This window comes from Dipodomys spectabilis, unplaced genomic scaffold (assembly GCF_019054845.1).
Source record: "Dipodomys spectabilis isolate Male_0828 unplaced genomic scaffold, ASM1905484v1 ptg000569l, whole genome shotgun sequence".
Classification (NCBI taxonomy): domain Eukaryota; kingdom Metazoa; phylum Chordata; class Mammalia; order Rodentia; family Heteromyidae; genus Dipodomys; species Dipodomys spectabilis.
This window is the reverse complement of record NW_024871246.1, coordinates 1,077,874-1,092,541: the sequence shown is the minus strand read 5'-3', so window position 1 is coordinate 1,092,541 and position 14,668 is coordinate 1,077,874. Positions and strand designations below refer to the sequence as shown.

Below are 14,668 nucleotides of genomic sequence, written 5' to 3'. Positions count from 1 at the left end.
CCCAGAACTCCTTTGCTCAATGCTAGTACTCTACCATACCAGTTTAAACCACTTAGTGGTTAATTGGAAATAGCAGTCTCATGGGAACTTTTCTGCCCAGGTTGTCTTTAAACCACCATATTCATTTCTCAGCCTCCTGAAAAGGTAGGATTACAGGCATGAGCCACCTGAACACAGCTGCTCATTTTTTAAAAAAAAATGTTATATGTTTAGTTCCCCCTCAAATACATACGAAGTGAGATGCAAATTAACTTTAAATACACCACCAATTGAAGATGTTGAGATTACAAGTGATTGCATTTTTTTTTACATATTTTTATATGTGGGGCTTGAACTCAGGGCCTGGGGGCAGTCCTTGTTTTTTTGTGCTCAAGGCTATCACTCTACCAGTTTGAGCCAGTGCCCCTTCTGGTTTCTTGCTAACCAGTTTATGAGATAATAGTCTCATAGACTTTCTTACCCAGGTTGTCTTTAAACCTCAATTATCAGATCTCAGCTTCCTGTGGTGCTATGATTACAGGCATGAGCCACTGGCACCATCTTTTTAAAAAAGGGACAACAATTCATAAGCCAGAAGCCTTGACTCATACCTATAATACTACCTACTCCAGCGGCTGAGACCTGAAGATGATGATTTGAATCTAGTGGTGCAAAAACGTCCCTGTGAATCTTTTATCTCCCATAAACTGTTCAAGAAAATCCAGAAGTGAAGCTTTGTCTCAAGTGGTAGAGTGTACTCTTGAGCAAAAAAGAAGCTCAGGGATAGCACCTAGATCCTGTGATCACACTCCATTTCTTACACACACACACACACACACACACACACACACGAAAAAGTAAATAGAAAATATGAAGAAATCAATGAAAAATTTGAATATTGTAAGGACTTTTGGGTTTAGAGGTATGACTCAGTTGGTAGGACAATAGCTATTGAATGAAACTATCAGGTACCAAGGACATAAAAAAGAATTATCTGCTCTGTATTTTCTTATTCTCATATGTTCTCATTTGGGAACACTCTTCTTCTTCAAAAAAAAAAATGTTTTAGCGGCTATATAGAGCTGGGTTACCTTTCTGTATGTCAGGTAACTAGTACATTTCCTTCCTTTTACATAATCTCATCTGTTCCCACATTCTCTTCCATACCCTCCCTCCCATCTTGACCCTCGACTTGCATGGTTCACTTTCAACAATGTCCAGCAGAGCCAGAGGGCTCTGCTGCTGCATTTTTTCACCCACTTCCCACTAATTCTGTGCCCTTCCCCCATCTTCCCTGTATATTAGGTGAAGAATACAGACTCATTAGAAAATGAAAAGACAAATTAAGAAAAGTTCCTTTGTTTCCTTATCATTGCAATTCAATATATATATAGTATTATGTAGAAAAGGTGCTTGGGTATTATAACTTTGTGATTTTTGCCAAATGCTTCCTCTTCTGTTCTTACTGTAAATGATGTCTAGAATCCTGTACAGTATATCATATCCCATGGTGTTTTAAACCTCTCTTCCATATATCAGGGGAACAGGTACCATTTGTCAATTTGATGTTGGCTAAACTTTCTTAACATGATTTATTCTAGAGTCATCCATTTCCCTGCAAATGACATTATTTTATCCTTTCTAATGGCTCTGTAAAATTTCATTGTATATAGATGGCATAATTATTGGTTCCATTCATTTATTGTTGGGCATCTGGGTTGTGTACATTTCTTGTCACTGTGAATTGAGCAGCAAGGAACATGGTTGTGCAAATGTCCTTGCCATTTTCTAATTTCTCCACTTCCCCACCAACATTTGTTGTCTAATTCAAGATATTTGGATAAGATGGTATCTCAGAATTACTTTGATTTATATTTTCTTTATGGCCAGGGATGATGAACCTTTCCTGATATGTTTCTTTGCCATTCTTACCTCTTCTTATGAGAAGTCTCTCCTTAGCTCCTCTGCCCATTTGGTGATTCGTTTATTAGTTTTGGGAGGGGTAGTTTCTTGAGATCCATGTATACATTGAAAATTAGCCCTTTGTCTGATGTATTGCAGGTAAATATCTTTTCCCAATTTGTTGGCTGTCTTTTTAGTTTAGTGGCTATGTCTCTAGCCTGTGTAGGTTTTTTCCTTTGATGTAGTCCCATTTTTTTGGTTTCTTTCCTATCTGTTATGCCCCTGGGATTCTATTCAGGAAGTTCCTGCCAGTACCTATAAGTATTTTTTTAATTATTATTTTGATGGTAAAACTTTATTTACTTTTATAAATACATCGCAAGACAAAATTTTTCAAAAATACTTTCCCCCCAAAAAAATTTAAAAAATAAAGGAAAGCTCGTAATAGGTAGGCAGACTGTCTTGAGACCTCTTTTTGTTGTTAAGGAGAGCTCTCTGCTGTGTAGGGCAGGACAATCGCCACACACCCAACACTGCCATGGGTTTGGCCTTGGGGAGAGAAAAGCCCAGCCTGGACTGAGTGTCCTCTCCTGATCACAGCCATAGTTATACCTTCTAGTAATTATCTAGGATTATCTAGTATGAATCCTATTATAGTTGGGCTATGCTGTATACAATGTTAACCATTGAGAACATATCTCTCTCTCTCTGCATATATGTGTGAATTATAAAGTATGAGTTGGACTTCAAGTTCAACAAACACAAGGTATTCTCTACATGTTCCCAGTGCCCTATGAGGCTCTCTCAACAAGCTGTTCATCTTTCCTGTTTAGATAACATTAAACACCATTGTTTTGTTAGGTCAAGAATAAAGATGAGGGGTGAAAATAAACTTTTGCCTTTAAACAGTTTATTATCCTCAACCCCAAACTAGGAGTTAAATTAGAAAACATTTTGTTGTTGTTGTTGTTGTCTCCAGAGCGATTACTCCATTACTGGTGAGGCCTGTGAGGTGTGGGGTACACTCCCAGCCTCCCCCATGCCCTGCTGGACCACAGCCAAGGCCACCCTGGGCCTTCCACTGGGCTCCATCCTTAAAAAGCTGCCTAATGGAGGGAGGTCAGGAAGATCTGCATTTACAAGTTTCCCAGAATGTGCTAGAACTTTTTTGGGTCAGTTTTATAGAACTTTCTTGGTCAGTTATATTCCACCTCAATCTCTCCAGTATTTTCCAAGCAGATCAAGTCACTTGCAGATAATGAAGAAGCTTTGCGGCCCAGGGGTCCATGGCTTGGAATCAAAGATAGTATCAGGAGGCCCAGGGGTCTCGTGTATGGTAGAGATGTCTAGGTGATTTGAGTTTCTGACCTTCCTGTTCTCCATGAGGCCTGAGCAGTGCGGAGGGCAACGAGGAGGTGTCTTCTACAATAACCACTGAAGTTAGGGAGGCAGAAGGTCAGCTGTTCCAATGGGCAGATGTTGAGAGGTTTCTAGAAGGGGATCAAGTCCGCTGCTTTGGGCAGGAGTATCAGTTATTTTTACAGAAAGCAACAGAGAAATTAATTTTCTTTTCTGACTACTGAAAAGTGGAAAGATGCTCAAGTTTACCATTTAAAGGAACAATAGACATTTCTAAAATCTCTGTCTAAACTTTGGTTTTCTTTAAAAAACACACAAAAAACCAGGTCATCACAAAAAGTAATGTAAGTGGAGGCTGTAGGCATGTACTGTTCTGTCCGTGGCAGTCTTTTGTGTAAAGTAAGGCGTATTGGAGCTCCAATTTTACTGATGCAGTGGGGTTTACTGGCTATGCATGCCGAGTCAGTGCAAGTCGTCCCTGCCCTTGCTGTTGAAGCCTGGGAGGGGCTGACCATACTTGTCCACGCACCAACAGATGCCCCGCTTTCTGCCTTTGGAGGGGCGACACTGCTTCTTCTTATAAAATCCTTTCTTGTCGCAGTTGGGGATGTGCACACCCCTGGGACTCAGCACATTGGGGAACTTCAGGTGATTCAGGGTGTCTTGCATCTCTCTAAGGAAGGGACCATATTCTATCTCCAGTTTGGACTCCGAGGAGAAGGTCTGGGTGTCCGTGCTCTGGGACTCATAGTCGACTTTGTATTGCTGGCTGTCCTTTGCGTGACCTTTCGTGATGGTGTTCAGCTTCGCGTGAATGGAATGGAACTTGGAGTCAGGCACCCTATGTGTGCTGGGAGGGGCATGGCTCTCCAAGCTCCCCGTGCTTAGGTCCTCCTCTGACTCACTAGCATTTCCTGAGGCAGAGGGCGCCAGCAGCAGGTAGGCACTCAGCCGGCCAGGACGCTGGCATTGGCGCAGAACAGGCGGCCATCCAGCAGCGCCTGCAGTGGGCGTGGCTCGGTTGGTGGCAGCTGGCAGCTGAGCCCCTAGCTGCAGAGTTCTGTGTAGACACCTCACGGCTGGCCCTCCCGCAGAGCACATGTCAGGCAGCTGCCACAGCCTGGCTCGCGCACCAGCTCGGCACACGCAGGCACTGCAGTCAGAGGCTCGCTCTGAGCGATCCCATCACAGTGCTCGCATTGCAAGATGGGAACCTCGTCACCGGTGGCCTGAGGAGCAGGGCCAGGGCGGTGAGTAGAGCTGCCCTGAGCGTCGGGCGCCGCCGGAAGCATGGCGCCCATTGCAGGGGCCAACTGGAGTAAGCAGTTACTGGGTCAAGGCACGCAGTGTGAGATTGCAGGATCTGGAACACAACTACCGGTGCTCGGCGTGCAGCTGTCCAGCTTCCACCTCAGTACCTATAAGTTCTAATGTCATCCTTTTTCTGTCTTATAGTAGTTTGGCTGATTTTAATGTAGTTAATCCATTTTGAGTTGATGTTAGTGCAAGCAGAGATCCACTTCCAGTTTTCTGCCTATTGATGTCCAGTTTTCCCAACACCAATAGTTGAAGAGGCTATGATGTCTGTGTATGTGGTGTGTGTGTGTGTGTGTGTGTGTGTGTGTGTGTGTGTGTGTGTGTATGTGTGTGTGTGTGTCTGTGTCTGTGTCTGTGTCTGTGTCTGTGTGTGTCGGTCGTGGGGCTTGAACTCTCGGCCTCGGAGCTACCCCTCAGCATTTCATCTCCAGGCTAGTACTTGAACCACAGTTCCACTTCCCATTTTCTTGTGGTTTATTGGAGCTAAGAGTCTCATCAACTTCCCTGGCCCTGCTGGCTTTCAACAACCATTCTCAGATCTCAGCCTTCTGATTAGCTAGATTAAAGGCATGAGCCACAGTCACCCGGCAAGGCTATGTTTTTTCCACATTACATCTTTCACTCTTTTGTCGAATATCAGATGATTGTAAGTATGTAGTTTTATTTCTGGGTCTTTTCATCTTTTTTAATACGTTTTTTTTGTAAAAATAATGTACAAAGGGATTGCAGTTACATAAGGTAGGTAATGAGTTCATTTCCTCTCAAGCATTGATACTTCCTCCTTTGTTTTTCCCCTACCATCCCTACCCTTCCACCTCCACAACTACTCCTTTCCATCCCTCCTTCCCACTCCCTGCCTAAATTGTAAAGTTCGTTTTTGAACATAGTGTCTTGATCTCATTGTTAAAATGGGTCAAACTGTATCCCTAGTTAAGCATTTGGTTTTTTCCCTTCACCTCCCAAAGCTAGAGAAATGTACATACAAGATACAGGGCACCAACATCAAAGAAAAAAAAACAGCACATAAATTAGGTTACAAGATTGGGTGGAAGAATGATGACTGTTGACTTAATTTAATAAGTATTCTATAGTTTTTAATGGTAAGGTTTATTAACTCAAAGGGGGAGAAAAAACATTCAGAATAGTGGAATGTGGCTACTACTCATTTGATGTGTGTGGATAGATTATGATTAATAAAAATATATCTATTAATTCCCAGTGGTAGACTGCTATGCTAACTGGGAGGAGACTTTGGTAATGCCAGGGGTTTGAATACTGGTAATGAAGCAGAATATGAGGGGAGAGCATTTGCTAAAGATGTAACTTCCTAGGCTCATACTAAATACATTGAAGTAGAATGCTAAGTGATGATCAACTGAGCACCAAATTTTATTTGTTGACTTTTTGTTTTGTGAAGTCCAGGGATTTGAACCTAGAGCATGGGTGCTGTCCTTTAATTTTTTCTCAAGGCTAGTGCTCTACCAGTTGAACCACAACTTCAAGTCCATAATTTTGGTGGTTAATTGGAGATGAGTCTTTCCAAATTTTCTCTTTGGGCTTGCTTCAAACGTGATCCTCAGGTATCAGCCTCCCGAGTAGCTCGCATTCCAGTTGTGAGCCACCAGAACCTGGCTAGAATCACATTTTAAAAGTGTTCTCTAGGTGAATCAGATGTGTCTAGGTACTATGTGAGCATTTTGGTTCCAGTGGGTTATGTCAGATTTAGAATAACATCAGAATTTTTCTTCTTGTAACTCGCAGCATCCAATATCTATATAATTTATTCAGATATTCAGGTCTGATCTTCTTTTCTTCATTGTACCTTTTTATTCTTACTTCACAAGCAAGCACATCAGTGATGTTTTCCTTTTCTGAAGCAAGTTACATCCTTTCCCATCAATGAGGGATGTACTTGCTGCTCTTACTGCCTGGAGTACCTGCTTCTAGTTAATTGCATGGATGATGGCTCTCAGGTTAACTATCTCCTCCTCAGGAATATCTCCTCACATAACCGCTGTGAAGTTGTTGCCACAAAACTACCAATGTCATGTCTCTGATTTATAAAAATTATCATTATGATTTCTGGTTTTCTTTTCAGCATGAAATTGATGAGGAGAGAGCCACATTCACTTGTTTCTCCAACACCTATAATAGTGCCTGGTCCTTAGTGCTCAGGAGCCTTGCATAGGGATCAGCCTTCTCCAACTCAATTTATCTTAGCTTCTGGTCAAGACAGCACTTGAAGCTGATGTCTGGTGGCTAGCAGTCATTCCCTCTCATTCTTTGTGCCTTTCTGTGTTGCTGAGTCCACCTCAGAGCAAGATCAGTGCCTGACACCTATTTGCTGCTATGGAAAGATGGCTATGACATCATACAAGTTATGGGCATTGTTTTGTGAAACTGTGTGCAGAGACGCATCTCCACACAAGTTCTCCAAGGCAAGTGTCTCCCATGCCCAGGAGTCCATTCCACAACTCACCATCCTAACTATCACCTACTCCCTAATGCACTCAGTGTATATTCCCATTTCCATTAAAAAAAGAAAATTCAAGATATGCCTTTGATGATTTGTCATTGAATTACTGAAACAAAGTATATAATTTTGGGGCTAGGAAGGTGGCTTAGTGGTAGAGTGCTTGCCTTGCATGCATGAGGCTCTGAGTTCGATTCCTCAGAACCACATAAGCAAAAAGAAAATAAGCTGGAAGTGGCCCTGTGGCTCAAGTGGTAGAGCGCTAGCCTTGAGCTGAAGAGCTGATGGATAGCACCCAGGCCCAGAGTTCAAGCTGACAACCGGACCCCAAAAAAAGTATATAATTTTATGTATTTGTAAGTCTTTGTCCATCTCTCTTGAGCCCTTGGCATATTTCTATGTGTTTGCAGCTTGGGAAGGGAAATAAGGTTTAATTCAGGATAGTCAAAAACATTTTGGGAGGGAATGCCAACTTTCCATCTGATGTTCTACAGATGGCCATCTTGTCACAGGAACTGAGTAGACTGTCATAGCATAAGAGGCTTGTCCTGATTTCTACTGACTTTCCTCTGGGGTCACAGAGTGTGATCCTACTGCATACGTGTCGCTTGGCTACACTCGAGGGACCAGGTCTTCTCTGAAAATCTAGTGGCATGGGGGTAAGAGAAACTAAAACTCAGAACCCAGCTTCCCACATCACTAGGATTACAGGCCTGAGTCTCATATACTAACTCATAACTGCCTTTTTATACATCGTGTAGCCTGTTTCATTATATTCACCTCATAGACAGATATACAAATATATGTTTATATTTATCCATCTATTTATAATCAGTGTTATATCTAGAAACACAAAAATATATATTCATATAATTATAATCAAAGTTATATTACCACTTTCCCCAATAATATTTTGCACTAATATTATGTGAAAAAATACTTAAGATTGAAAAAGTTAAAAGCCCTTGTAGTATGAAAAATCATTTTTGATCTTATATATCATATAATATACTGTATAAAATGTAATGAATATAACATGTATTTCCATATAACTGATTTAATTGCTTCTTGATTTTGTGTTTGTCGATCTATATAAGCCTTCTTTCTTCTATTGATGATGGCTTATACTTTCCAGTGTCGATATTTCTTATGTATTTTGTCAAATATATTCAGCCCTAAGTAGAATTTTTATGTTAATGGAGCCAAATTTTTCTTCAATATTTCCCAAAGCACAATGAATATGTATATAGAATTGAACTCACTGTTGGAAGAAAGTCCCACATACCACTATAAGTATTGTAGCATTTGTCCCAATTGACAGAACAGCTTTCTAGGTCATCTGATCTGGTATGTCCTAGATCTTTTGTAGCCACCTTATCACCCCATGCAGGCATGGCCTGGCTTCCTTGCAACTCCCTGTGCATTTAACCATTCCCTTTATACCCAGTAGGCTCTCTTGATCATCCCACTGTCACTCTGTTTTCCCACACACAGAACACATGTGCATGGTGCTTTACATTGTAGGTTGAAAAAAAAACACATTTAAGGCTCATGAATTATATAATATAACATAAATACTGACATTTTAATAACGTTAGAAAAATAACTAGAATGATCATTTTACAACAATCAGGACCAAAAAGAAATATAACGATTTTCTAAAGAAGGGGGGAAGCAATCTCTAAATCTGGATTGTCTTCTAAGTTGGCTTCAGACACAAATTCTGCCTCAGAGTCCTCAAAAGGATCTACTTCCTCATTAAAGGCAGTATTTTCTTCCCGAGTCTAGGGAGGGACAGATCTTATTTCTCAATTGGAAATTGGATCCCCAGCAGAAGGACAGATTGGTCTGGATATTCTGTGAGGACAGATTCCCTTTCCTCAACTGAATCTAGACTTTGAACCTAACATTGGTTTTCTTGAACATAGACTGGGGTCATTTTCCATTAGCACATATTTACCCTGCACTACAGGACCAAAACATTTTTTACTGGTTTGGATGTGATCTAGGTGAATTGTGAACATCAATGGAAGACATTCTGGATCATCTTCTTCCTTGGTGGTATGTGCAGGTACACCTATATCACATGTGGAGTTCAGAACCAGTGGGATATCCACAGGACTCAAAACCTAGTTGGGCCTTTCTACACATTGAAAAAAGTCTCTATGTTCACATACTTTCTGGAGTCCAGTTTTGGCTTCCAATCTCCATCAGTCACCGTAGGCGACATCACTGATGGGTTCTTTATCTGGAGTTCAGCAGGAAGTTCTCTGCAGTGACACAAACATAAGAATGTAAATAGGTACAGGAGTCTTAGAGTAGACTCTAAAAGTTAAAGTGTGACTAAACTATGAGGATTTAGTAGGAGAAGCTGTAGAACTTGAGTTTGGGCTGAACACTGATGAGAAGGTAGGGTGTTTCTAATGAGTGGTTATGTCCAAGTTCTTTTAAAAAGGGAACAGACATTACCCAGCATAGAACATCCATAAAAGAACATTTTGCCAAGCTGGGTAGTACAAAGGGCTCTTGGCAAAGCAGGCCCATCCCTTGAGACCTAGGTTCCATCCCTACTCAAAAGCTCTAAGGCATCTAAACAAGGACTATTTACTCTTTTCCTTGGTCTCACGGGTCATGCATTGCTCCAGCTGGTCCAGAAGAATATGTAAGCAGAACAGCAAGTCTGAAGAGGGCATGTTGAGCTTGTCATACTGTGTAAGTTTTTTCAGGATGTCAAGTTTCTTGTGCTCATAAAAATCATCAAGGTAGAAGTCCTTCGAAATAGTTAAGATGGAACAATTGATGCTGTGGGCAGATTGGTGACAAGGAAAATGAGAGTCTGCCCTCTCCATCCTGAGCCTTCTACCATAGACCCTTTGTGGCAGGACTAGAATGCTGGGAAGTGGGAAGAGACTCCTGGAAGCAGAATTCTCCTCACAACCCACTTCTAGAAATTTCTAATGCAACCCTCCAAAATTCTCCCTGTGATGGGCAGAGAAAGTTGTTTCCCCACTGTGTTTGACTTGCTACACACAACCCTCCCTGTCATCGAGGGATTTTGATCCATGCTGGCCTGGTCATAAACGGAAAACCCTGTAATAAAAATGGCTACAGCAGCGCTGAGCACAGGTGGCTCATGCATGTAATCTTAGCTACTCAGGAGGCTGAGATCTGAAGAGCCCAGTTCAAAGCAACTCTAGGCAGGAAAGTGTGTGAGACTCCTATCTCAATAATCCACTAGAAAACTAGAAGTGGCACTGTGGCTGAAACAGTAGAGCACTCGCCTTGAGCTGAAGAGTGCAGGGACAGTGTAGAGGTGCAGAGTTCAAACCACATGACCAACAAAAACAAAAGTGACTAAAGCGAAAAGAGCAGGTGTATGGCTCACTTTGTAGAGCACCTACCTAAAATTCATGAAGCCCTGAGTTTAATTGCTAAGGTTGAAAGGAGGAAAGAATATGAAGGAATGGATGGAAGAAAAGAAGGAAGGGAGGAATTTTGATATAACCAAATACTGGAAAGATGTGAAGTATTAAAGGTATCACAAGTATTTTATATGAAAAGATAGATTGTTCACTAAAAGGCAAATTATAAAATGTGGAATTCAGGCTAAAATACATGTACAGTTTTGTTTTTCTGTAAAGTGATACTTACGTGCCTCTTTAGTTTAAAAGTAGTAAATGAGTTTGAAAAATGGAGGAGTTGTTAGAAATGAATCATTATATCTTATCACTTTTTCTGCTACATTCACCACCTACAAAATTGGAACAATGTTCATCATTTTAATTATTAATGTATTAATTTAATCTTTCATCTTTAGTGTATAGTCTATTGTGCACATCGTTTGTTTGAACTCTTTTGTTTGTTTGTTTTTTGTCCATGATGGGTCCTGAACTCTGGGTCTGGGCACTGTCCCTCAGCTCTTCACCTCAAGGATATCACTTTACCACTTGAACCACAGTGCCACTTCTGGCTTTTCTGCTTATGTTGTACTGAGAAATCGAACCCAAAGGTTCATACATGCAAGGCAAGCACTCTACCACTTAGCCACCTTCCCAGCCCTGAAATCTTTATTTTTTCCTTCAGACATAGGCTTGAATACAGGGCATGGGTGCTGTCCCAGAGCTTCTTTGCTCAAGTTTAGCACTCTGCCATACAAGATTAAACCATAGTGCCATTTCTTGTTTTTTAGTGGTTAATTGGAAATAGCAGTCTCATGGGAACTTTTCTGCCCAAGAATGGCTTTGAACCAATATCCTCATTTCTCAGCCTCCTGAGAAGGTAGGATTACAGGCGTGAGCCACCTGTACCCTTGTGCTCATTTATTTTCTTTTAAATGTTATATAAGTTTAGTTCCCCCACCCAAATATGTGCAAAATGAGATGCAAATTGGCTTTAAATAAACCACTAGTTGAGGATGCTGAAATTACAAATGATGGCAAATTGTTTTTAACAATTTTTAATATGAGAAGCTTGAACTGAGGGCCTGATTGAAATCCCTATTCTCTTGTGCTCAAGGCTATCACTCTACTAGTTTGGCCCACAGGGCCCTTTCAGTTTCTTGGTAACCAGTTAATGAGATAATAGTCTCACAGACCTTCTTACCCAGGCTGTTATTAATCCTCGATTATCAGATCTCAGCCACCTGAGTTGTTATGATTACAGGCATGAGAAACTGTCACCAGTTTTTTAAAAAGCAACAACAGATTACTTTAGAGGAGGATGGAGGAGAAGAAGCTAGAGGCTAAACAAGCTCTCACATAGAAAATAGTTGTAGTGTTCCACTGAAGAGTCCTAGGTCAGAGAATGACCAAGTGTGCCATCACAGTACAGTTTGGCCAGAGAGGGAAAATCCAGGCAAGGAGACAGATCTGAGCACTTGCCATTAGCTGCAGCTGTGGTGGTGGCGGCAACGGCAGCAGCCTAGCCGCCAAAAGAACAACACAGAGTCTGGGACAATGGTGCCAGACACAGCAGGTGACCGGATTCTACTTAAAACCAGAAAGAACTGATAAGTAGCAGATACTTCATCCTGCTTATCACAGACCAGAGACAACCCAGGAACCAAGACTCCAGCGTGAGTAGAATCCTGACATACTCACTCCTTCTTAGGGAACAGAGGAGGGAAGGCCACCCTTACCATCCTCACCCCCGGAGACCTCCATATTTGATATTGAAAAGGCCCAGCTGAGCAGCAAGCTCCAACTCAGGCCTTGGAAAAAAAACAAAAGAGTCATTTAGGAGGTCTCAGGCACCTGACCTGACCTGCCAGGCTCAGCTCCTCTCTGGGAAAAGTCACCCAGCCCAGGCAGACAAAGCTCTGCCCTGAGGGGAGTGACTTTCTTCACTGGGTAAACAGAGCCAGAGGCTGCCCCTCCCTACAGCAGCCTAGACAATCAAGTGAAATTCAGTAAACATAAACCCTGAGAAAGGCTCTAGGCTGGGCTCTGTGAGTGTCTCAGAAGTTACCCCTCAGGGAAAAGCTGCAATTTGCTGAAAGGCCTCAATTCTACCCAGAACATAGCCTCATCACAGCATCTTCAAATTAGAGGAAACAGCCATCTCCCTCTTTTGTGAAACTCAAAGCAGATCTCCCTCTCATTGAACTATACTGGGAGGAGGATTACAAAATCCTGATCATTTTTCTGCCTGCTCCCACAAATTGACTTAAGAAACCAATCAAGCAACAGGCAAACCAAACACCACAAGCAGACTAAAGACTCCACCAAGAGACTGGTTACAGACACAGGGAGATACAGGATCTTCACATCTACTTCCCCCCCCCCCCCCCCCCCCGCAAAAAAAAAGAACTCTTTTTGGTACCTTTTTTAATTTTTAGTTTTTTAAAAAAATTGTTTTCTATTAATTTTTTTTCCCCTCCTAATTTTTATTTTAGGTGTATGTGTGTGTGAGTGTGCTTTGTTTAAATGTCTACTGACCTTTTGGTCCTTTTATCTTTTTTTTTCTTTTTCATTCTTTTCATTTTTCTTCTGTTTCCTTGTTTTTGTGTGTGACTTATTTGCTGTTCTGCTCATCTTCAGATATATGCCCATTGTCAAATATTAGACCTTACCCCCATTGTATACACATTAATCAAGAATTTTATTACTCAAAGCAAAACGTCTTAGCCTTAAATTCTGTAATAGCAGTATTATCTCTTTAGGCCTATATAATTTTTGAGAATTTTTATTTTTTAGTTTTTCATGTCTCCTTTCTATCCCTCCCCTCTTCTCATCGTATCTTTTTCTTCTCTCAATATCACCTTAAACTTAGATAATTTTTAAGATTCATTTATTAAACTAAAATATTTGTTTTTCCCATTTTTTCTTGTCCTTTTTTCTCTCTCCTACTATTCTGTCCAATCCATTTCCGTCTTTGAGATTAGAACTTGGTTAAATTCACTCTCCTTTTACCTCTCTACATTCTTCTAATCCTATTTTTCCTCACATTTGTCCCTAAATATAATAATTTCTAGTTTGCCAAATTCGTCCTTGCTGTTGTTAGCCCATTAATCCATAGTTGTTTGATGTTGAATAGATTGTATCTGTTGAACTTGATTATATCTGTGTCCTTTTGCCTGTGCAACTGCAGGACTTTGGTTGATGCATGCCTTCAAAAAGTATTCTAGCAGAAAACTTTCATATCAAATGGGCAGAACAAGCCAGAAAAACACAAGAAAAATGAAAGTCCTGGTATCTCAATTCCCACTCATGATAACCAGTATTCCAGAGGAGAGTTCCCCAAAAGCTCAATAAATATTACTTGGAAACATGGTGAAAGAACAGATAGAAAACCTGCAAAGGACTCAGTGTGAACATGATAGGGAGAGAAAGGAAGCAAACCAAAGATCAATACAGTAATCTCATGACCATGAGGAAGCTACTCAAAGATTGATACAGAAATGCATGAATAGGTTGAGAACACTCAAAGAGAAATAAAGGAATTGTGTGAGCAGGCTGAGAACCATCATAGAATTATAGGAATTGCATGAGCAGGCTGAAAACAGACAAAGAGAATGTCAGGAATTGCATGAACAAGCTGAGAACAGTCAAAGAGAACTACAGGAATTGCATGAAAATGAGGAAGCTAATCAAAGAGTAACACTGGAATTGCAAGGGAGGGACAAGAATAAACAAAGTTCAATAGAGGCATTCATGGAATCCATAAACAGACAGTTGAAAGAATTCAGGAAGACGACAAAGGGAATGCTGAATGGAACCCAACAGAAGGAATGGGAGTATAAGGAAACCATAACCAAACAACTAAGTGATTTGAGAATAAGAACTGAACACCAAATTAAGGAAGTAAAGAAGTCCATTCAAGATCTAAAACAAAGCTCCAACAAAGAATTTGAAGTAATCAAAACCAAACAATTAGAAGGAAAATGAATAAAAAACAAAGAAGAAAGTCTTGACAGTAGGTTAGACCATGCAGAAGATCGAATCTCGGTAAATGAAGACAGCCTAGATATTATACAGAAACAATGTACAACTATCCATGACAAATCCAGAAATATGATAGATATATTCAGCAATTGGAAGACACCATCAGAAGGCCTAATCTGAGAATAATGGGTGTAGAGTAGCACCTAGAAACAGAAGATAATGGTCTAGGAAATTTGTTTAACAGGATCCTAGCAGA

At 40.9% G+C, this 14,668-nt stretch overlaps 1 pseudogene; it reads right to left on the bottom strand.

The window, feature by feature from the left end:
* Nucleotides 1-3,702: 3,702 nt before the first annotated feature.
* LOC122100194 lies at nt 3,703-12,192 on the bottom strand (annotated as a pseudogene).
* Between the last annotated feature and the right edge of the window lie 2,476 nt (nt 12,193-14,668).